The sequence below is a fragment of the Xiphophorus maculatus genome, chromosome 21, assembly GCF_002775205.1.
Source record: "Xiphophorus maculatus strain JP 163 A chromosome 21, X_maculatus-5.0-male, whole genome shotgun sequence".
NCBI classification, from domain to species: Eukaryota; Metazoa; Chordata; class Actinopteri; order Cyprinodontiformes; family Poeciliidae; genus Xiphophorus; species Xiphophorus maculatus.
Window position 1 is genome coordinate 15,289,853 of NC_036463.1, and position 23,731 is coordinate 15,313,583.

General features: G+C 39.7%; 1 protein-coding gene across 2 annotated transcripts in view; it reads right to left on the reverse strand.

The window, feature by feature from the left end:
• The window catches only part of LOC102235908 (catenin delta-2-like), a 220,967-nt gene extending 197,443 nt beyond the window's left edge, over positions 1–23,524 (reverse strand). For both annotated transcript variants that reach the window (XM_023326505.1, XM_023326504.1), the window contains exon 1: positions 23,304–23,524. The gene's annotated coding sequence lies outside the window, so the exon portion shown is untranslated. The remainder of the gene's footprint in view (positions 1–23,303) is intronic.
• Between the last annotated feature and the right edge of the window lie 207 nt (positions 23,525–23,731).

Sequence of the window (23,731 nt, forward strand, 5' to 3'; positions counted from 1 at the left end):
AACAGAACAACAAAGCATTCTGCATTTTATAGTGTTTTTAAAGAGTTGAATATTTTCAAATGAATTAGATATGCTGTAACTTTATGAAACTTTTCACAAAGTACTATTTATGTTTTATGCAGTTCCTAAAGTTAAACAAATGTTATATTTGTTTTCATCCTCATTTCTTTAAAACTTCCGACAAAGATGACATGGTCCCCACAAGACTATAATAAAGACATAGCCCCCCAAAAAATCCTGATGATTCATATTGTCCTTCACTGTATATTGTAATGTTGACAAACTGTGCAACCTCCAAAAGATGATTTTCCTCAGTGTGTTTTTTTGGCTTAGATGTTAAACAACATTCAGAAACATGGTCTTTTCATTTCCTAATTAAGAGTCTAGCCTGTTAGTCAGGGAGAAATAAACACAAATTACTTTTGTATAAAGAAATAATAAAATATTACAATAGCGCCTTTGTCTTAATACATAATTATCAAGCAGGTGCTAATGGAAAATATTATGCATCAGCATTCAGATGTCCAAAATGAAAAAAATGAGTGCCGTTCACAAACCTTTGCTAATGTGACTGAGAATATTGTTTTGTTGCTGTGGGAAGCACACCTAAAAACCAACTTAGTTATTTGTTTGCAGCGTCAGTGTTGTCCTATTTTACACTTTTTAAAGACATGAGCTTTTAGCTGGCTTATTAAAGGAAATGAGATGGATTTAGAAACGCAAAGCCTTTGATTTTAAGGTTTGTTGCATCAGGTAGCTGTCCATGGTGCTGAAAAAGACTTGGCTTTTTTTTTTCTTTACGCTGTTAGATTTCCTCTATCCCCTTAATTTGTTTTCTCCCTAATACGATTTTATTCTACCTTAAGGGGGGGGGGGGGAAAGCAAAGAGGTCTTTGACAAAGCAAATGCAAAGTGTAAAGAAAAACTTCAGATGAAGAAAAACTTTCTTCCAACACGAACAAAGCGGGTAAATTATGGTCAATTGCAAGAGGATTGAACATGTCAATTTATTTACTGTATTCAATGTAGAGAAATGTCTACTTCCCAGGGTGAATTGCACGATCATTGTATTATTCATGAAGTGTCAGAATGCATTATCCTTCAGTCATTCCTCTCTCATCTATGCGATGTTATCGTTCAGGTGACTTTTGCAGAGCCCCCTAATCTGCGGAAGCCAAAGATGACATGCATTCAGAGCAACAGTGGCAGGTGGAGAGAGAAGTTTTAGAAAGCGATTCTAAAAACAGCATCAATACATTCTATCTTAAAAAAACATGGACACACAGAGGAGAGGAAAGGTGAAACTGTGTGAAGGAGAATTCAGAAGGGGAGCAAAGAGCATATGGTGGGGTCCATTTGATAACCTTGACCATAACTTTCATTATGTGCTTTCCTGCATGTGGAGATATGACTGACATTCAAAGGGAATAAGGAGCAACATTTACCTGGCCGTTATCTCTAAGACAGCAGACATGAGTCGGCTTGTGATCTAATAAAGCTTTGTGACAGCAACAAAATGAGACGGGAGATACATCTGTAAAAGAAAAACGGGTGGTCATTTTCTATCTGAATGTTGTTTGTTTTTTCCTTTTTGTTTGTTTGATTTTTTTTTATTCATATTTTTTTACTATTATTACTTTCACATACTATTGTAAACATGAAACAAATTCTCAGATGCCACCGGCAACTGTGACATCCACCAAGAAAGCAAGAGACTTTAATATTCCTGCTGTGTCCTTTAGATACCCCCAAGTGTTTTTAGAGCAGCCACTCAAAAAAGAAAGAGATCAAAAGTGACAGGTCAGTTCTGTCAAAAAGGTGGATAGATATAGAGAAAATGGGGTGAAACTATAAATAAGAGCAGGGTAAGAAAAGAAAGAAAATAGAAAAAAAAACACAGCAATGGAAAGGAGTCATGGTCAGTTACCATGTGTGTTAAATCCACACACAGAGAGACAAGTTAAGGATGCAACAATTAATCTGCCAATTTTCCCTTGATCACTCCTGATTAGTGGTCAGACTGCAAAGTACCGAGAAATCTGATGTTTTCGTCCTATTCAGAAGGGAATGGATACTAAGAATTCTCATGAGTTTCTATTAGATTGGACTCTATAAAATCATTTTAAAAAATGGCTGGACATTTCTTCTCTTGTAGTCCTACAAAAAGACAAATAAACCAATAAACGCAGATGTTAAAAATTGGTATTGACCAGGAAAAACCTCATCAGTGCACTTCTGAAAAAAAAATCTTTCTTGCCAATTTAAACACAAGACAAGCTGTTGGGAAAAAAATGGTCGAAAGGCATTTATAACTGCAGATTTTAATTCAAACATTTCTCTAAGTCAAACCCTACGATACCATTGATACTCTCATGCCAGGAACTGATATAGGCAACTAATTGCACAATTATGTACAAAAAATACACGTCTGAAAAATACACACATTCAAGAGCAAAATGGCATGCTTTTAATAAATTAAAACAGTAGTGACTTAATCCTTTTGATTAATTTGATCAAGACCACATGCAAGTAACACAGTCAACCTCAAACAAGACTGTGAGCGCACATCTGCTCGGACATTGACCCAGACGCTGACCATACCGTTTCTACTCCCTCCTCTGTGACCATTTCCTGTTTATGGTGCTCCCACAGCTTACCGCAATATAAAAATTTACTACTCCCATCCAGAGTAGTGGCCTCTCTTGGCTATAAAACTCACCAGAAGTAAAACATGGGATGTATAAAACCACAGTTGCTGTGAGGCGGTATGACAGAATTCCCCCTCCGAGACCCGAAAAGGTAAGATTGGAAGTGTGGACGTCAAGATGGCCATCTCTCACAGTCTTGACAGTTAATGCATCCATAATTTATACGAGATGGCAGCGCTAGCAGGCACACAGATGCTCACCTCTGTGACACAAAGCATTCCTTAGCTCCTTAACTTGATTTGACTGTTGTAATTGAAAGTCCAACCTCATCCTAAAAGCACAGACTCACAGTAGATTCTAAATTTTTTGTGTGTAGATGATGTTTTCTTCTGTTAACTACACTCTCAAACTAAGCCAAATGACTGAAGTGTCATATTTTAAGTTTACCACAAGAGGCTCAGTTACCAAGCCTGCAATCCCCCTGTCCATAACCATTCCATCTTCACTCATGAGCAAAGCATCAAGATACTCGGAGCTTTACGCTAAAAGCAGAGACTTATCCCATTCCTGGAGGAAACAGCAAACGTTTGTTTCCTGTTGAGAACCATAACCACAGACTAACTTTCTCCAGTGCATTCTAAAGAACACAGCTTGAAAATTTCCACAAAATCTCTTCACCTTGCCCCCCCCCCACAAAAACCTCTGCAAGTGTAACAATCTGGACTGCGATTCCCTGACCAGGATAAACGCCACACTGTTTCACCTGGATCTGAAGCTTCGCCTCACCCAGGGAGTCTGAGAATAGTCTCCTGCGACCTTTTCTGTTGGAGAACATGACCCGCCCCTCGGGAGAAAAAGGCTTTATCAAATGCATTGTACAGTAATTCTTACAAGGCTATGAAATAGATAAATAAATTCTGCTGTACACATCCAAGACACAAAGCTAAAAGTCGTGGCAGCACCCACATGAGCAGACCCGCAAGAAAAGCTCGGATGTTAATTTCATGCTCCTCCAGCTGCTCTGAGCTGAAGTCTGCCTGCTGCTTGTGTTTGATCCCAGTGAGATGCTGTACATCTGTCAAAGGCGGGGAGATCCCACAGGGACCCTGCTGCCTCAGTCGTATCGGCATGATGTCATCCTACCACTCACTCACCTCTCCCTCCCTTCCTTCCATCTCCTCCTCCTCCTTTCTTTCACTCCCACAAAGCCCAGCACCTCGCATCACTTTCCGTTCCTGTTCCCTTTCCCCTTTCCTTCTATGTACGTATTACACACCGGTACATATATCGTCCTCTGAGATTTTACCTTCAGTACAAAGAACTTCTCTGCTTCTTTAGTAGAAAAAAATTCTTCCAGAGCTACCACACCTATTATGGAATCTCTCCCAGCATTGTAGGTAGAAGCATACTTGCATCTTTAAATATAAATCAGTGCCCTCCATTTTTCTCTTTTTTTCCCCATTTGTCTTTGACCAAAACCTACCCACAGTGATGTTGGTACTAAATCCGCAGCCTTAATGCTTTTGGAAATATAGTTCAACTTACATTTTGTAAGTTATTAAGGTTGTTAAGGTAAACAGGAAGCACCACATCAGATAGAAAAAACTAAAATGTATAAATAATAGAAAGCAACAGTAAGTAGCTAGAAAGCACTGCATAGTAATAATAATTACTTTACAAAAACAAGTAGCAACAAGCTTAGCTGGCAACATAATAAAAGAACTTTGTATATCTGAAATAAATGTGCGAGAGCGTATCTGCATACATTGTTCAGACATGTGCATCAGGTGTGTGTTTGTGACAGAAATGCTGCTGCGCTGGCATTTCTGTTCTAATGTCGTCCCATTCTCCGTCTTATCAGGCGCTAAACACATTCCTCCAGACCAGTGCAAGAGTGGGGAATGGGTGTGTGTGGGTGTGCGGGTCTGGGTGAAACACGTTCAGCCATAATTGTGACTGTTTGCCTGGCGATGCTCGAATAGGTGTGTGTGCAACATTATGCGCAAGTATGTGTGTGTGTAAGGAGCGTGAAATAGAGGGAGATGGGACAGGAGACGAAGAGAGGAAAAGAGGAGAGAGAGAAAGATAAAGGCATTTAGTGCAAATTCTCTTTGGATCCAAAGCCCCTGGGTGGCACAGAGGAGTTTCACAGTGTTAATCTCTGTGTAATAACTGAATCACAGTGAAAACAATGGAGCACTCTGTCCTTATTCGGAAGCCAAAAGGCCTTGGGGCAGCTGGTTAGTCTGTCTAAGTGTGTGGGGGAACAAAAAAAAAAGAAAGAAAGAAAGAAAATGAAGCTGTGTGCTTGTGCATTTGTAAATACATGTGCTTGATTAAAAATTGGCAACCGCAGACAAAACTCTTTGTCTGGCCAAGTGAGCAATGTTCCAAGTGTGACTTTCCGCGAAGCTGTGTCAAATCCAGGCTGTGTTTTTCAGTAATCACAGCAGTTTTCCTCTTACCGTCTTTCCAGACAATTGTTCAAGGTGTGATCATGCTCATTGAATGCATGGTTTTGTGTGTGTGTGACACAGCGGCTGACATGTCCACAGAAGCTAGAAGAAAAATATCTTGATACTGAGAGCTTTCGCAGCAGTAGCTCAGCTATTATCATCGTAATCTAATCAAAGGAAAAATAAAAACGTTAGCCTACCAACCTGAAAACTGAGACTGACACAGCATGACGCCCCCCGCTGATGACCCGAGTGCAATACAGTTGAGAATAACCATTTCAAGTTTTCCTTGTGTTTGCCAACAGTTATAAATACATTTCCAAGAGGAAAAATCTGAAAAAAGAGAGACAGAATACAAAAAATGTGTACTTCCAACAACTCTGTGCCAGTTTGTGTCAGTCTACATCTTGATCTACATCAAAGCAGAATACAATATAATGATGTCTGTGGTAACATAATAAAATATATATTAAAAAGAGTCAAATGGACATTAATAGTTTTGCAAAAATATTTTAGACTAACATGCCATTCACATTGCCAACTTGGACATAACTCTTATTTTAACAGATCAAGAAAGTTAGCATTTTTGGTTAATCTTTTGTAGATTCACCTTTGCATTATGCTTCTGATAAGGTTCAGCTGGATTGAGAAAGCCACTGAAGTACAGTAATTTCACTAACTATACACCAGTTTGAAATTTCTGGAGACTTGTGACATGGTGCATTATCCTCTATAATACCGAAGGTGACTGTTATGCACAATGGTCAGTATAACCATGGAAATGGTCAGTGACAATACTTAGAAAGATTCTGCCATCAAAACTGTTGGTACTAAGGAAACTGAAGTTACTAAGGACATATAACTACCAGAAAGTTCAAAAATGGCATTGATCTTGTTTAAACCAAAGTCTAAAGCTGCCAACTAATGTCAAGGCTGAGTGTATGTTCATGCCATTACCTCGGCCGAAATCTGTGATTGGCAGCTGCATCCTCACTGAGTTTGTTAAACATTAAGTTCATCCTGAGGCTTCTAAATGAATCCTTTGCTAGATTTTGGTCAAGAAGCAGATGGATTTATTTTTTTGTTGTCCTACAAAACAGACATGCAAGACACAGCTATCGATGCACCTCTGAGTCGAAAGCATCAGATCACCTTTCTTTACACTGGTAGACTGCCATTTAATGGCATTATTGATTCTGCTTTGACCACAGAATTGCTTCAAAGATTGTAAGCAATTGTAGTCGCGCTGTAATAACCTCAGATTTCTCTCTCATACCCTCAGACCGTGCAAGACAAGCCGACATTGTATAAATCTTTATTTAATTTGATTTGGTTTATTGAATAGTGAGAAATGCAAAACACATGAATGAGCACTCCAATGTGAGTTCTGTTGCTTCAAAGCAAATGCTAATTTGTCGCAAATGCCAGAGAAGGGCTAAAAAGATAAAACAGAAAAGCTGGGTAACAAAATACAATCAAATAATAAGATTAAGTCAAACAGATGAAGATGGCACAAATGTGGAGCTTAAGAGGGTTAGGGTTTTAAGAACTTTTCCAATGCAAAAACATAAGAAAGAAAAGTGCAATTATGTACTAGCATATCTAAAAAGTATATTTAAAACTAGACTTTTTAAATTAGCCCAACGAGAGTGGATTTGTTTAAAGAGCTCAAGTTAGCAATCAATTTCAGACGAACAGATTTTCTGTAAAAAAAAAATAAATAAATCAATAAAATAAAATCATGGGTTTATTTTCAGAAAGCTGTTTGAGCAAACAACATCTAATAATCTTGGAATTGAAAATTGTCACATTAAACCGTTTTAGCAGATCTGTATCGAACATTATTATTTTTCACGGAAACAACGGGGAATAAGTTTGTGTGAAATGAATCCATGACAAAAAGAAATTGTTGAAATTCTTTTAGCAATGTCTAGTCTGAAAATCCAGAAGATTTATTGTACCCTGCACAAAAAAAGGGACAAAACCAGATTTTTCTACTGATTACAGTTATAAGAACAGCAAGATATCTGCATGTTCTAGGTTCCTCTATAGTCCTGTTCCCCAATTTTGCTTCCAATGCAAGCTATATTATTTATGAAGCATTTCATAAAATATAAGTAACACCAAGTACTTTATCAAGGTTAAAAAAATGAATAACAATTATTCATACCAGAAAATGTTAAACCCAGTCAATATAATAATAATAATTGCTATAAAAATAGGTCAGTGTCATTGAAATCATTAAACATAGAAAGTACAAACCGAAAACCACAGGAACTGAAATCAACAAATCGAAACATTAAAGTTATGAATTATATAAGCAAAGTAACGATAAAATGTGGATTTGTATTTCATTTTCGATCAAATTAAAACATTAAATTGTAATGTATAAACGACATTAAAAAGATGAATGTTGCTGATTCTGAAAGTCGAAATAACATTAATGAACAGATCAAATAAGTAAATAATCTAATATACTGTGTCATTAGAAATAAGTTCAACTTTAAAAAAGCAGGGCTGTTTTAATTAGCTTCTGAAAACATCAACAACTCATCCACACATATTCTTATTCTTCTACCGGCTCACTACAGCATAATACTTTGTTCTGCTTTGTGATACTTCAGCTGTCATAGTAACCGAATCACTACTGAGCTAATAGTTACCATGGTTTCTCAACAAGCAGAGCTTATTTGCTCCACAGACTCTGTTGGTAACCCTGCTGACCCACAATGTGTCCTGTGGCGCATCCAATACACACATTGTGCCTTTTGTCAAATGATTGCACCAGGATACATTCACTTTTTTCTTTTTTTTTTTGGAACTGTGGGTGTTTGTGTAACATATCTACAGTAACAATATGTTCATGAGCTACACACACAGCTGGGAGCTATCTCGTTCAGCCACACCAGTCAACTAACAAAGAGAGTCCACTGCTGGGCGGGCAGCTGAGGGCAGGGGGCCTCTACTGGAGAAGCTGGAGGAGACCCCAGTTGCCTTTGACCTCCCGCTGTCGTAGTGAATGTGCCCTAATGGGAGAAAAAGTAACACTGTCTGACTTCCCGCGAGGAAATGGAAAATCAATTTGCCACACAGCAGGAGGGCACAGCATCCCACGCTGTATACAAAACAGAAAAAAAACAGTAAATGAGCGCTTACTCGCCCGTCATCTATCTGTATGTGGTCAGAGCGTTACGTGTCACGGCAAAACACATATGTGCCTACGTCCGCCGCTTCACCTTTGCCTCGACGACCCATCTAAATCACGTCGCAAGGAACAAAAAGAAATCGATACCTCCAAACACAGGGCTGCAGTGGTCTCCTGGTCAAAGTCGTGGTTCTGATGTAACGCTCTGAAACACTTTAATACACAAGATTTCAAAACCAGCCTGCCACTCTCGCCAACTACACCTCACCCTTTTGCCATAACAGTTTTAGGCTTTTCCTGCTGGGGAGGCCTGTGAATCTCGGAAAGATCAAAGTAAGACACTTGACTATCGGTGCTTTAATTATACCTTGTGATCCTTGTTTTATCTTCCGCAAGCTTGAAAGATAAAACCGCATAGAAAATGCCATGATTTATTTTCCTGCAGAACACAATTAGAGAAAATTAGGTATGGGGAGGGTAGAGGTAATCTACTAGCCTGGTAAAAAAACAAACAAACAAAAAAAACAGTCCTTTTCCTCATAGAGAGGGTCTGAATCCTCAGGTATTGAGAAACAACGGGTTGCTGTAGGCGTGGTCTCTGCTAAAGTTTTAAGTGATTGGATCTGATTTTACCAAATCACTAACGCTTGACTGTGATGTATGTAATGTGGTAAGCTCAATGAAGCTTACTGTGAATTGTGTGCACTGTAAACAACCCCATAAATGTTCCGCTTGCTCTGAGTTTAATTGATCAATATTAGGAAGTGTGGCCAACAGGACTGACAGTGCTAAGTCCCTCCTTCTGGCACCGATTGGCTGTTTCTGACAGGGAGCAGTGTATTGCTGCAGACAGCAGTAGGACCACAGGGAGGCTTTGAATCCCTTTGTTTCCCCACAGATTATTTGTCTCATATTATACTGTTAGAACATAGCAACAGCTTTAAGAAATATGTAAAAATCATGTGTTTATAAAAGTTACATTTTTAATAGTAGTTTAGTCATAGGCTTCGTAGACTAATCTCCAAATGCAGTGTTGGCAGTTTTGACCGTAAAGTTCTATTTTGCTCTCGTAAACGTTTACAGCTTTTCTCTGTGATGTTTGGCGCATAGCGAGGCTGTTTTGGCAGCGACAGCGTAGTGATTGCTTTATTCTGACAACAGGACTGATTGAATTTCAACAGAAATTTTTATTTCCCATTTACTTTTTACACATACACAGTCATATCAAGCAAGGGCCATTTGAGGTGTTTCCGTTATGGTGACTAAAAAAATAGCAAACAGAACTGTTTGACAATTAATCTTTTTAAACAAACACCATCCTTGAGGGGAAATTAAAGTTTTTATCATTCACATTCTTTAACCAAATTGCCGAAAAATGCAGTCTGCCAGGATATGGTGGAGTGTAATTAATTACCACAGCCATAAGACACGGTATAGAATAGGAAAAATGGCTCGTGAAGGTAGCAGTAAAGACCGCTACATCCATCCAGCTCACAACGCACTGGTGTGCGACTCCGAACATCTTGAGCAAGTGCAGTAAAATGCTGGTGTAAAATGTATCACTTTAAAACAGTCTCGGACCCAATGGGATTTATAAATGGCAAAAGCCACACAGTGAAAATTACTGTCATTTAAAAGTGAGCTTTTGTGGAAACACTAATACTGACCATCCACAGAGAGTAATGATACAGATTAGGTAGCCCACCTGCAATAAAAGTAATCCCCAGGCTTGCTTGCAGTGTCTGTGAAATCAATATCATTTTATTTTCATCTAATGGAGAAAAATATACAGTCTACCTTAGGATAAAAAAAGGAAAAAAGAATCTTTCTGAGCCAGAGGCCCCACTGTAAAAACATCTTCCATCATCTCATGTCGCAGAACAGGTCTGATTATCAGGACTAAAATCACACAAGCAAACCCACAGCAGCAGTGAACTACACTCTAAAACTCTCTGTTACTAAATCTATTTAGTAGCACAATATTTATATTGTGCAAGTTAACAAGAAAAGTTATCCCATACAGCCTTTATTGAAAAAGAAAAGAGCTCCAATTAAAATCCAACTGCATACAGTCCAAATCAGTCCAAGTGCAATCCAGTTTGGACTTTTCTGGCTCTTTGAATTTTGTAGTTTGTTTCTGAGCGTGTGTGTGTGTGTGTGTGTGTGTGTGTGTGTGTGTGTGTGTGTGTGTGTGTGTGTGTGTGTGTGTGTGTGTGTGTGTGTGTGTGTGTGTGTGTGTGTGTGTGTGTGTGTGTGTGTGTGTGTGTGTGTGTGTGTGTGCTTTAGGTCTCGACTGCCGGGCGTATTTTTTGTTGCTCTTATGATCAATTGTTTGTCTCTCGGTTTTTGAGTTTGTATCAACTTGTCTGCCTACAATCCGCAGAGAAAAAGCCAGAGGAGAAAAAGAGACAATAGAGTGACAGAAATGGTGCGCTTGTGTCTCTGCGTGAGCGTCACTATTTCTCAGCAATATTTTGTTGGTGGGGGATCAGCAAGCCCTTTTTTCCTCAATCCCTTTGAAGGCCTTTCTTAGACATATAGAGACTTTGCTCCAAATTTCTGGCACAGGCCCAAACACAGCAGATTTTGAGCCTAATTGGTCTAAATGGCAGCACGGGGCTTCTTGTCTTACCAAATGACTAAAGCTTTTCAGTTCAAGCAGATTTATCTGGTTTATCTGGAACGCATTCAAAAGTGAGAAATCTTAAGTTATAAACTTCACACATGCAGATGTGTTGATTGCAGCACACGAAAACTCAAGAATTACAATTAAAATAGTCACCCTATCACTCTTCCACTGAGCTTGTCTTTGGCTATGATTATCAAATCAGTATTTTTGCTCTTATGTGGATCAGTGGAGCTTCTGTCAAGTCTTTTACCATCGAACACTAAAGGTTCAGACGCGCCCTCGCAGGCCTCTTCTATTCTTGGTGTCTGCTACAAAATGTACAGATCAGATCAACAGATTCCAGCGATAATTGGTGGTCCCAGCAGTATGTAGCAGCTCTACTGTATAAAATTGTAACAATAAGTCACTGGTCTGTTTCATTTTCTATTTTTCTTGAAATTTGATGGCGACACCAAATATTTTTCCCTTCACTGCTCACATGCAAGAGACAGCAGAACTGATGCACATCTGTCATGTTGTCATGTACACACGTCGTTAGAAATTCATGAGCTGCACATTACCAAAGTTAATTTATATGCGGGTAACATAAACGGGGAGTCACTTGATGAATTATACACTGCACATGCAGCCCACGGAATCCAGACGAGTGAAGTCAATGTGAGATTGCCATTCTATAATCTGGCTCTGATTGAAATCTGCATAACCCACGCAGGAGAACTAAAAGGGGAACAGGCCAGTGGTATTTCTAAGCTATTTGGTACAAAAAAAGGGGTATCTCCACTCTTCTGAGTTCTTAACATGCTTAATCAAAAGCTATACCTTCTGATTTGGAACTAGATTTGACAGCAATCTGGTGTAAGGAATAAGTAGGTCAGCTCAAGAAGTAAATCCCTCTAACAATCAACACAGAATTACTGGCCCAACTTTACTTAGCAATCCATAACCTTAATTAACCTACTTCATTACTTCAAACCTTTCATTTCTAGCAGGCCTGGCCTGAAGTCTTATTGGGCCTTAAGCAGAATATTGAACTAGGGTCTCTTCCTGTTAAGGACATCACCCCCATTAATAGTGCTTCCATACAGATTTTATCATCCGATTTATAATTCAAGCACCCACTGGAGCCCTCTGATGGGGTCGGGAGGGGGTGCGAGGTGGTTTGCTTATGCCTGGGGCCAGCTCTGACTTCAAGCTTGCAAAACATTGACCCACTCCCACTCCACCATGACAGATGTCAAAGCAACTTATGTGCATGTCAACTCCTTAGAGACTTGTCAAACGTTTAGTAACGTCTGTTTATATAATGTTGCCTTTATTTAATTGATTTAACTGTAAAAATGGTCATACGGTGCTGCACGGTTAGATGCATAAATGGACAAGGTTTGCAAACCAAACCTGTTATGATGTCATACACCTTTATCCACCACTGAGAAGGGTGTACATGAGCATGATTGACAGCGTTTGAGCCATCTCGCAGCTATGATTCATTGTTTCTGACTGGGAGCAGCACACGGACAATGCAAATGCTGTCATCAATAGTTTATTATTGCGTAAAGCTGTTTGTATGTCTATGCAACCTATATGAGCTGCGGCTCCATTTCAATCTGGATTCCTCCAAAAGGAGGACACCACATCTAATAGTGCTGAGTTAACAGAGCTGGTTTTGTTGTCAGGTGAGCAGCTGTATGTAACAAAGGCTGCCCCGTGAGGAGCTGAGAATAAATAAAAATGCTGAATGCCAGGACGGTGTATATGCAGCTCACACTGACATGGGCTTTGCACTGAACAAGCACACTGTGTAGCTGAAGAGAAAAGCTGCCTTTGTTAGCTCAGAGACTGTGAAATGAAATCGAATAATGTGGACAGCAGGAGCCGAGGCTCGGCTGCGGGTGTATCTCTCCACTGTCAACACACATCAATAAGCGCACTAATAAAACACCCCATGGTCAAAACATTATTTCAGCTGCTGTTCTTCTTTTAGATGCACTATAACTCTCGCAGCTAAATCCTCTTCTCTATGTGATCCGGGTTTTACCGGTGGACGTGGTTCCTCTTTATGGATCCTTTTTTCTTCTTTTTCCTAACTTGGTGACTGCCTCCTTCTATATTTGTCTTTGTGAATCCAAGTGGACACTAATCTGCACCCCTGAATGAACTCATAAGATCATGCGGAGCAATAAAAATGAAAAAGCTCAATCCATACGTGGTCTGGTGCTTATCGTTTTCCAATTCTTGCCCTTGCCATCATTCCCATCATATCGGTCCAGATGTGAGAAAGACTTTGATTGGCAATGGAAGTAGCCATAACTGATAAGGATCTAAGAGTGCTGCTGATGGGCAGCTGATTCGATCACAGGCATCTGGCCAGGCATTTATCCCACTTGGCTGACTGGAAGCTTCTAAGACAGGAAGATCACTCTGTGTGAGTGTTTGTCAGGGGATGATAGTGGTTGTAGACAGTTTGAAAAGATACTTAAGATTTAATTTCATACAATGAACAGTTTCTTTTTCTTTTTTTTTTTAAAGACGTAATAATGTTTAAATTGATGGTATTTATAGCATACAATTATTTTGGAGTCACGTTTTGCAGTATTAGCACCACAATCTCAATCTTTTCCACTAAATTGCTTAGATTTAGTCACTAAAACTGGTTTGAAACATATGCTGCAATCTGCTGGAACGGGTAAGGAGTTTAGTGAGTTACTGTCGCCAGTGACAACACCATATTTTATTGGTAAAAGCATTGCTGTGAACACTTACGGAAAGACCAACTGCGTTCATGTAATGTAACCCAGTTGCCAAATTTCAGCCGATTTGCTTTGCATACATTCAGAAAATTCTGCTGGCTTCTTTTTGGAACTACATGAACAGACTCAATAAGGTCTCTCGATTCCTGTTGCAAATTATTTCTTATTTCATCATCATGTGAGGATTTAAAACAAAATCAATTTAAAAATGTTTTATTTAGGAAAACTTGCCCTGCAGTGCAAATTGGATTTACTTTACAGCTAAAGGTTATGTAGTGCAATTGGGAGGAAAAAGAAACACATTTCACTCTTGATGAGGCTCAATAGCAAAAACCCTTTGATAGACTGTAAATTCTTACAAGTAAAAATGTTATATCACTATCCAATCCAATACTGATGTCAGTCTTGGATTGTATATTTAACTGACGCCATCCATCCAGGCTGGTTATATTTTGACAAATTTCTATACTGGATGTTTAAGCTTACAAAACAAACAAATCTGACTCAGATTTACCAAAAAGCATAAAATCTTGAATATCTCCAAAAGTTGCTGTAATTGATAGAACCACGAAACCTCCTCTCAACCTGAAAATCCTGAAAGAGAATGTCCAGCCATCAGTTTGTAATCTTAAGTGCAAATGGACCTGGGTTCTTCAACTGGACAATCAGATAAAGCGCACGGGCATGTTCCGGCCAGAAGCCAAAGTCTGGATTTTACTTTGACTTAAATTCTTAAAAAGTTTAATAATTTCTGAAAATCCTCAAATGTGTCTAAATGACAAAGAAAAAGAAAAAGTGGGGTCAGAGCACCTCTGAGATCATGAGCAAATCAATGCAGAAACTCTAAATAATTCACGCTTTCAGAAAGATTTTTTTAACTACAAAAATGTATTATGTATTATACAAAGAAACTAGATGAGGAATAAATATTTATAAATTCCCAAGGTGCAGAGCAGAGGAAAAAAACAAAACATTGCACTAAGAAAAGAAGAAAATCTATCTTCAGTAAACAATTTATGACTGCCAGACGATCACAGTCATCCTACCACCGGTGGTCCTGAACACCAGCTATACTGTTCAATTTAACTGTGCAGTAGGTAGTCTAATGACAGCATGTCAAGTATATCTCCTCATGTCTCTCAATCTAATAAAATGTCACAAAAACAAGCACAGAGCTGATTCCTTCTTCTTACTTACCCTTCCTGGGAAACTCATATGTGCAACATTTGCATATTTACAATAACAACAAGAAGAGTTAAATTATTACTTAATATTACTTTCTGCCTATCTGGCTCAGCTCTGCAGCAGCTAATCCTTTGCTATAGCTTTCAGGTAGCACTTGGAAGCTAAATGCTCAGAGACACCAGTCTGCTGGCTGCATCCTCACAACTGGGGTAGACTGTCTTGATTTTATGTAAATGTGGTTTTTTTTTTGTTTTTTTTTTACTACTCCTATTTAGATAAAGCCGGGAATGACGTGTGGGTTAAATGAAAAGACAGGAAAAGAAGCACGCACATGCTCACCCACGCACACTCAGGCACAGGTGTTCATATCTCATCAAACATATCATTACTCACTTGACCAGCCAGCGAGATAATACCACGTTGCTGCCGCTGCGACTAGAGATGAGGCCGACAACAATACACCCAGGCTGCTTTTTTGCCATGTAACATGTCATTATGCCAAGTCTTTCTTGTCTGTCCCTCAGACAGCAGCTCCAGTGGGTTTTTTTTTTTAATTAGCCAACACATAAGGTCCTTTCAATTCTGGTATTTTGCTGCAAACTGTGCCTTTTTTTTTTTTCAGCGCACGTAAAAATTAGAGCACACCAGCCACACCGAGGAAGCAGCCTAATTGCTTTCTCACAAACAGATTTAACCTGATGGGTCAAAGTGGAGGATAATGCTGAAAGAGAAGGCGGAATCATCTCCCAGAAATGAACTGAGAGGCAGTCAGGAAGCTATCCAGACAACTCCAGGCAACAGAGAATGCAAAAAAAAAAAAAAAAAACACTTTGAACTTCAACACACGTTTTTATTATTATTATTATTATTATTATTATTATTATTATGAAAATGAAGGATAAGGATACAAGGTGATGTGAGCACATGCTTTCAGGCCGCTTTACCCAGATCAACACCACCAATCCACTTCAGAAGTCACTTGATTACACACCCAAAAAAAAACCCCAACAAAAGGTAAAGAGTGCGCATAAAATCTAGAGAGGAAATAATGCAAACTCACATGCAAAATACAATTAAAAATAAATCAGTTGCAGCTTTTTGTTCCCCTCTCTATCTTTACCACCACACACTTAAATGCATTTCATTAGGATTTCTTCATGATGCATCAACACAAAGTGGTGACTTGAAGTCAAAAATAGAAATCAAATCAAATTTGAAACAGTCCGTTAATAAACTTTTGACGACTCCATTCATTAATTGAGACTTACTGTGGACGACCTTAAGGGACTGTGACACTTTTGCAGGGCGCCGCGCACAAACAAGCCGCAGCACTCGCACACACAAGCTCTGACCTTAGGCCACGTTTAAAATCCAATTACAGATCTGAGTACACATAAAAAGGTCACAATCATGCATATTCATATGAGCAAAACTAAGAAATGTGTCACCACAGCAGTCATACACTCACTCACACACGCCCACACACCCCCACCCCTGCACACACACACACCAACTCTAGGCAACATCCCGCCATTTGCCCAGAAAATCAAGTTGATCTATGCTCCTGCAACCATCTCTCTTTGATGCTCAATTAACTCTGGCAGACGTGGCTATAGCTGAGCCAATTATTAATTCAGATTCAAAAGTGCAGGGTGACAGGCACATATATGATGTCATGGCTAAGCAACCACGGGCATTCGGCTTGTCCTGCAAGACCGGCTGCACAAAAACACTCATCAATAGCTTTTTTTTTTTGTTGTTTCTTGCTTCTTCATGTTTTGAACACATTTGCAGTTCAGTCGTTTTCTTTGTCACATCCCGCTGCCTTTGCTTCCTTTTCACACGTTGCCGTTGTTTCTTGATATCGACGATTCTCTGTCTGTCGCCCGGCCTGTCCGCTACTTTTCCTCCTCATTGCATAAAAAGCCTCTTTCACTCCTTCACAGCCGTTTTCGCACCACTTCCAGAGAATTCCCTAACTTAACCGCATCGTTCACCCCGTCCGTCCGCTGTTTTTCCACCCATCACCCACATCCGAAGTCCTGCTTTGCCTCCTTCCTTTATGTCATTGCTTTGTTTAAAAAAAAAAAAAAAGTGAAGGGATGTAGGATGGATAAGGAAGTGGAGGAGAAAAGAGGAGGGCAATGGGCTGACAGAGGGAGTCCCATCTGCAGCAAGCTCATTAGAAGATGGGAGGAGAGTCAGCAGAGGGGACACACTGGTAGGCATGCACACAGCCCCCTTGCTCTGTGTGTGTCTGCTTCTCTCCCTTCCTGTCTCTCGGACACATATTGCTGCTTTTTCTGGACTTGTTCCGACACATCACTGCCTCCTCCATATTTTTGTGCTGTCCTCCTGCTGTGCTCCTCAACGTCCCTCTCATTAATCACTGCGAAACCCAACACACGGCACCTGAATAGTTTTACCTTTTACCACCTTGCAGTGCTAGCGAGGCAATATATTACAAACTACATGCGTTGTGTGAGACGCCGATCCGAAGCATTGTTAACCCTGGACAACTCATTATCTGTTTCCTTGAAAACTAATATGCTCCCGTGACTGAAAAGAAGATTAAAGGCCCAACAAAAAAGTGACGGAGCTCTTTTAGAGATAGATATTTTTAGAATTTTGCAGGAAAAGAGTACTGTAGCTATTGCCCATGCACTTTATCTGCCAGGAATATTCATACCGAGTGTCTGAAAGTGACTGAAAGTGTTTCGTTTTTGTTTTTTGGGGGTTTTTTCACAGGCACAATGTGCCAGCTGTATGATCCATTCTGCTCAGCCATAACCTAATAACACTTCCCACTGACCTTTTACATGACAAACAGTTTCCATATCTTTTCTGGCTTTAAAGTAAAGGTCAGCAGATGGTGAGCAAACATAAGTGGAGCAGACACTCACTACAAGAGGAGCGCATGTCACATCGACAGAAAGCTTACAAAAGTTATTTGCCAAGTTAAAAAAAATGGCACTGCTGTCCCTATAGTAACTTAAAATTCCTCACAAAAAGCGAAAAGTGACACAGAAAATTTTAAGACTTTTGACATATTATGGATTCTCCGTCCACTTTAAAAGGCATGGCCTCAGGCTCCAAGTGTTGTGTGGGGAAAAAAATAAAAATCTAAACAGTACACCACAAATAATCAATAGTGTCACCAAGGGGTTCTGGTAAAACAGCGATCATCTCCATGAATTGGCAATGCATCTGTATCCACTCTGATTAAAAGCTAGGAAAGGAAAATTCCTTCAAGTTTGATTTCCTAAAGAAATTTGGCAGTATTTTTCAAATAGCCACATGAAAGCAGCAGGCATGTAAACACCTGAACAAGAGGAGCATCTGCTTTTCCCTTACTTTTTCATTCAAAGAGATTTTACCAATCCCATACAATCACACATGTTTACTAAGTTTTTGTTAATTCCAATCTGAATTTAATTAAACAATTAAAAAGAAATGGCTAAATCGCATTCGTCCATTCCTTCACCTCTGAGGTTTTTTTTTCATTCCAACTCACCAAATGTGCCAAAGTCTGCTTTAGAATTAAGTCTCTTTGTATTGTTAGCATGCTGGTTGGAAGAGTATGGCGGCTATAGAAAATAAACCTAAAGGAATCTTCTCTTCATTGACTGATCTAAGAGTTATATCATTATTCTATTTCTCATTCACAAATAAGAAAAAAAATATTGTAGCAAAAAATGCCCACAAATCCTTTTAAGTCAGGTTGAGGATTGGCCTAAGCAAATTTTACTGAAGTTGGGGATAAAAAAGCCTCACAATGGATCAAGCGACAAATTAATCACAAGCAAAAAGTGAGTCTTCCCCTAAGCAATAGAACAACAGCATGTAGTTTAGGACATAGTAGAAATTTGTAGAATTACATCTAAAATTTTTCGATAAATTGTTGTTGGATCTTATCATGCACATGTCAAATATTATCACTTGTTGCTTTTTGTACCACCCTAAGGATTTTAGTGGTCTCACCAAGCCGCCCTATGAAAACCTTCTGCAGGTTTACTAACAAGAAGAAACATTTCCAGTCAGCTGTTTTTAAAAGATTAAATTTACACAAAGTTCTGTTTATTCTGGACACGTTTTGAAATCATCATTTTGAAAGCGTTAAGGTACGAATAACGTATTGTTTACGCATCCTTTCAAGCTGATTGATTCTCGACATTACAGGTAACGGGGCTGTGCCTGTATTTATTTAATGATATAAACTTACATTCGCTAAAGCTCTTAGCTTGGAATTATATTGTTTGTTTTCTAACTTATCTGAAAAGCTGGAGTGACTCACTCCTCTTGCTGATGACTCTTTTGTTAGTTTAATGTAATTTGTACATGCACTGTAATCATCTTGTGTAAATATGTGCGGTACAGGTCAGAAATTTCCACACACTCATCAATCATGAATGTCACAAATTGTATCTGAACTGTATGCTTGTAGAAAAATATCATAATATTTAACTTTTAAACAGTAAGACTTAGTGCAGAAGTTTTATTTTAATGTAGATTTGCTTGCGTGAAAATGATTAAAGAAAAAAAATGCAGTTTGGATAAATGTCCCTTAGTAAGTTGAAGTGAAATTTCACAATTTTCCACTTAGGTAACATTTATTAGTTTGTTTTCTGTTATGAGTCTGACATTCAAATATAGTCCATGCATCTTTAGAATGACAACCTTCTTTATTAATCCCAAAAGTAGCTTGTTTGTGTGTTTGAGATTATTGTCCTGTTGGAGCAGATATTCCCATCCAACTTTCCTGTGCCTCAGATATTTTAGGAACAGTCAAACCTGAGGATGTTGCATTACCATTGGCTACAGTTCACTGCAAAGTAAAGTGTAAATCAACCTAAACTGAGAAGGTGCAAGACCAACAAAGACATGCATGTTCCACAATCAACACCTTCATGCACAACTGCAATTTGCACCTGCCCCGTGTGGGCAACGCAAATGTGTTCTAGAGAAACATCTGGTGGTCAGAGGAGACAAAGTTTGATCTACTATGACAAGAAGAATGTTTAGAGGAGTCAGCTTTTTATTGTTTTTTGTTGTTAGGGTCATCTTGAAAATGAGATTCAAAGGTGAAGCTTTCAAACCAGAGAACTGTGCAACAGCCGTCATGCATGGCGGTGGCAGCGTGATTTTGACGTTCTGTTCAGGTGCCAACGGTTCTTGTGAAGACGAGTGACTTCCTCCAAATTGCTTATTTTCATCAGAGATAAACTACATGGTAGGAAGTTGAAAACTACAGATTGCTCCTACAGGACAAGGATCCCAAACACGTCAAAACTGCTTTCGGAATCGGTAAGTCAGGCATTTATTTCTGGAAAGGTTCCAACCTAAACCCTATCGAAGATTTGTGGCTTATGCAAAAAAATAAAAAATAAATAAATAATAAAAAATACGCTTGCTGTTAGAGACACAAAGTGCATTGTTTCTCTGTCTACTAAATTGAGTCTTTTGCCATAATCTCAAACCAATTGATTCAGTTTTTGTTTTTAAAATTTGTGGATTTTGCATGTTGTTAAACTATGGAAAAATAAGTCCAAATGCATCGTAGAAAGCCCAAAATTTGCGATATGATGAGCGCAAGTAAATTTCTGTCCAGAATCTTAAATGTCATTGCCATCTATCTTTTAAATATCAAGGCTCTTATCTCAGTGTGAACTGACTGTTTAACCAATAATCTGAACATTAACAGTAAAGTAAACAAGAACAGGTTGAGTTATTATCAATGACCTACATGGGCAAATTTGATTGAAAATCTCAAATATAGCAAATCAGTCTGAAACTCTGAACTCAAATATGCTTTTACGTCTTCATTGGTGAAAAACCATGAATGTAATATTTTAATAGCTCAGTGTAATCCAAACATTGTAGCAGTGACAAATAACCCAAACTTTTTAGCCACTCATGACTAACATAAGTATCACTTTATCTCATTAAAGATCACATTGTGGCTGCCAATTAGCATCCAGCCTAGTCGCATGAATATGCAATCAATAAAGTCTGCAAGCGTGGATTAAATGCCTTCTAGCTGCCTCAGGCTAGAAAACATCACACGAAAGTGAAACATTGGAAGAAAGATAAAAGAACAAAAAGCAGACAACTCAGCTCGCCAGCATCCAAACGTTAAACATTTACTCTCCTGTCAGAGTCTTTCGTGATTGGATTGTAGAAGTTGTACGGACACAATGAAAGGAGTGAACATTTGTCGTGTGGCTTTAAAATCTCATTGATGCAACTGCACTTATTTATATTTCAACCCAGTTTTTTTTTTTTTGTTTTTTAGCTTTTTATTTTAACTTGAAAGTTTCAAGAGTATTTCCAAATCAAATTAGGTTGCAGGGAAGCTTGTATCTCGACTGAAGCAGGATAACCATATGGCCTCTTTGAACTTTGGTTAAAGGCCAAGCTTTTAATGAATGCCAGAAGTTCTTGATGTGGCAAAAAGTCACACTGAAAATTATAGGTTCGTGTTCAGTCGTTTCAAAGCTTTGAGCACAGTTGGGAACCTATTAGTCTTGTAAACACAAGTTAAATATAATATGGTTACAAAAAATATAAATAAATAAGTAAAGTTCTACTGCTGCTTTCAGTTCCTCAAGGGCAAAAATCAAGGCTGAAATAATGAATATTTCACACTGAGCTCACTGTTTACCGACTTGACAAACAGTCAGCCTTGAGGACCAGATGTGGTTTAATGCTGACAAAAGATTGGTCATGATCAGAGCAACACGCCAAACCTGACTTTGACTCTTTTTTTTTCTTTTGTCGATTAAATACATCCATGTTCATGACTAAAATGCAGCATTTTCCAAATCCTTCCTGACCCTGTTCTGGAGGACAACTATAATTTAAACTCTTCCCCTAACATCAGCATTATTCGGTGTGTAAAAGCAACTGCCGGGCCAGCTCATCACAGTGGCTCGTTGGACTGTCGTCAGCACTCCATCCCGTGGTCGCCTGACAGTATCCCCTCCATCCGATCAATAGGCACTGGCGGCAAGCCTTCCTTCCCTCTTTTACTCTCTTTCTCTTTCTTTCGCTCTCTCTCGCTCTCTCTTTCTCCCTGGCAGCCACAGTAGAAAGACTGTTCTGTTCTGCCAGCGCAGCATAGTGATTAGGCATTAGGCCTGCGCTGCTGTGTGAATTAGCTTAATCTGTGTCCGCGATGAAGGACGAGGCTTTTCATGCCCACTGGAGACATTTACGGGACATAAAAGAAGCTAATCTTTAGGAAATTTGGAGAAAGGGTGAAGTGTCTGTGCCTGTGGTTTAAAGGAGAACGATTGCACGAGAATTGTTGAGACAGTTCCCACAGTGATAGGCTCCTTTGTAATGCTCCTTATCCTTTTAACAATAAGAAAAAAATAATAATAAATCAGAAGTTCCTTGAAGACGTGTTGCTCGGGGAAGGGGTAATATTAGGGTCGTCTCTTGAAGTGCTAAGAAAGCGCCAACACGCTGTTTTCAAGCAGACCGCGGAGCTCTGTCCCCTTATGGCATCAGCAGAGGTCAGTTTGAGGAGAATCGAACGTGACTGCATTCTCCTGGTCTCACAGCTGCTTACCTGGCAGGGAGAAAGTTGCTTTATCTGCAGATATCGGCTCAAAGTGTGTACCAACACAGGGAAAAAAAGACAAAGCGGTTTGATCCAGTAAGGAGAATGCACTTCACTGGCATCGTTTTCACTCCTTCCGTATCCGTGTATCAGCTGTCAATCACTCTCTATCCCAGATATACATACATCAGTTTGAACAGTGGACCTGCACCATGCCCTCACATCGGCTGAACCCTCCTCATCCTCCTCCTCCTCCTCTTCGCCACCACATCTTCTAGATATACTGTGTGCCCTTGACAAACTGCCAGTGCTCAGTCCCCCTCCTGGAAATGTCTATTGATCAGAGAGCCACAAGCAAAGTGGATGAAGGTACAGATTGAAAGCTCTGCTTTAATCTACCCACAGATCCACACAAAACTTCCCGGCCATAAGTGAGAATAACTGTGCAAACACGTACGACAGCACAGAACTCTAAAGCTCTGAGCAACATCACTTCAAACTATGAAAGAGGCTTTTACCTGAATTGTGTCAACTGGAATAGCATGAATAAGCTGAGCCCTTTTGTTTACATGGCGTCTTCTGAGGCTTCGGAGCACTTTTACGCACAACCAGTTGTAGATTTAGGTCAGCGGCCATGTGGAGCCAAAATATATTGTGTCTTGAACAATCTGAGTAGGTTTGCACGCATTTCACCAAGAGATGTTTAACAGAAAAGCTGTTACAAGGAGAAAAAATAAACAGAAAAGAAAAACAGCACCATGCATGCAAAGGCAGTGTCTATAAATTACCCTTAGTAAATGATCCTGAACTCAGGTCGGATTTCCAGACTGCGAGAACCAAACAGCAGACCTCAAACACACGCGTGTGTTGAGCTGACAGCTTCTTTCCAGTCAATCTCATACAGCTGGGAGATAAGCGCGATGACTTACCCAAATAAGATTTTTGGCCGCGCTTTCAAGCTTCTGCTCGTTACCCAACGGTCCCCCGATCCGCCCCTCTTCCAAGTCAATCCGCAGTGGTGCTCAGATCAGATCAAAAAGGGAAAGGTGCGCCTCTTCTCTGCGTCCTGCGTCCACAGTCGCTGTGGATGGAAGGACCATTTGCCGGGATGCTGAGTGCGTGCGGGTGGGGTGCGAGAGACTAAAGGCATCCGCAGGGAGGAGGGGGGGGGGGGGGAAGAAACGGGGAAGAGGGGAAAGGAGATGCGGGGGGACGCAGGTGAGAAAGAAGGAAGAGATGAGCCGCGTGTGGAAGAGGAGAAGAAGAAAGAAAGACGGATAGGCAAGGAGCGCAGCAAAGCACTGCAGCGACACGGAGGCAACGCCACCGGAGAGGAGGCAGACAGAGGCGCTCCGTC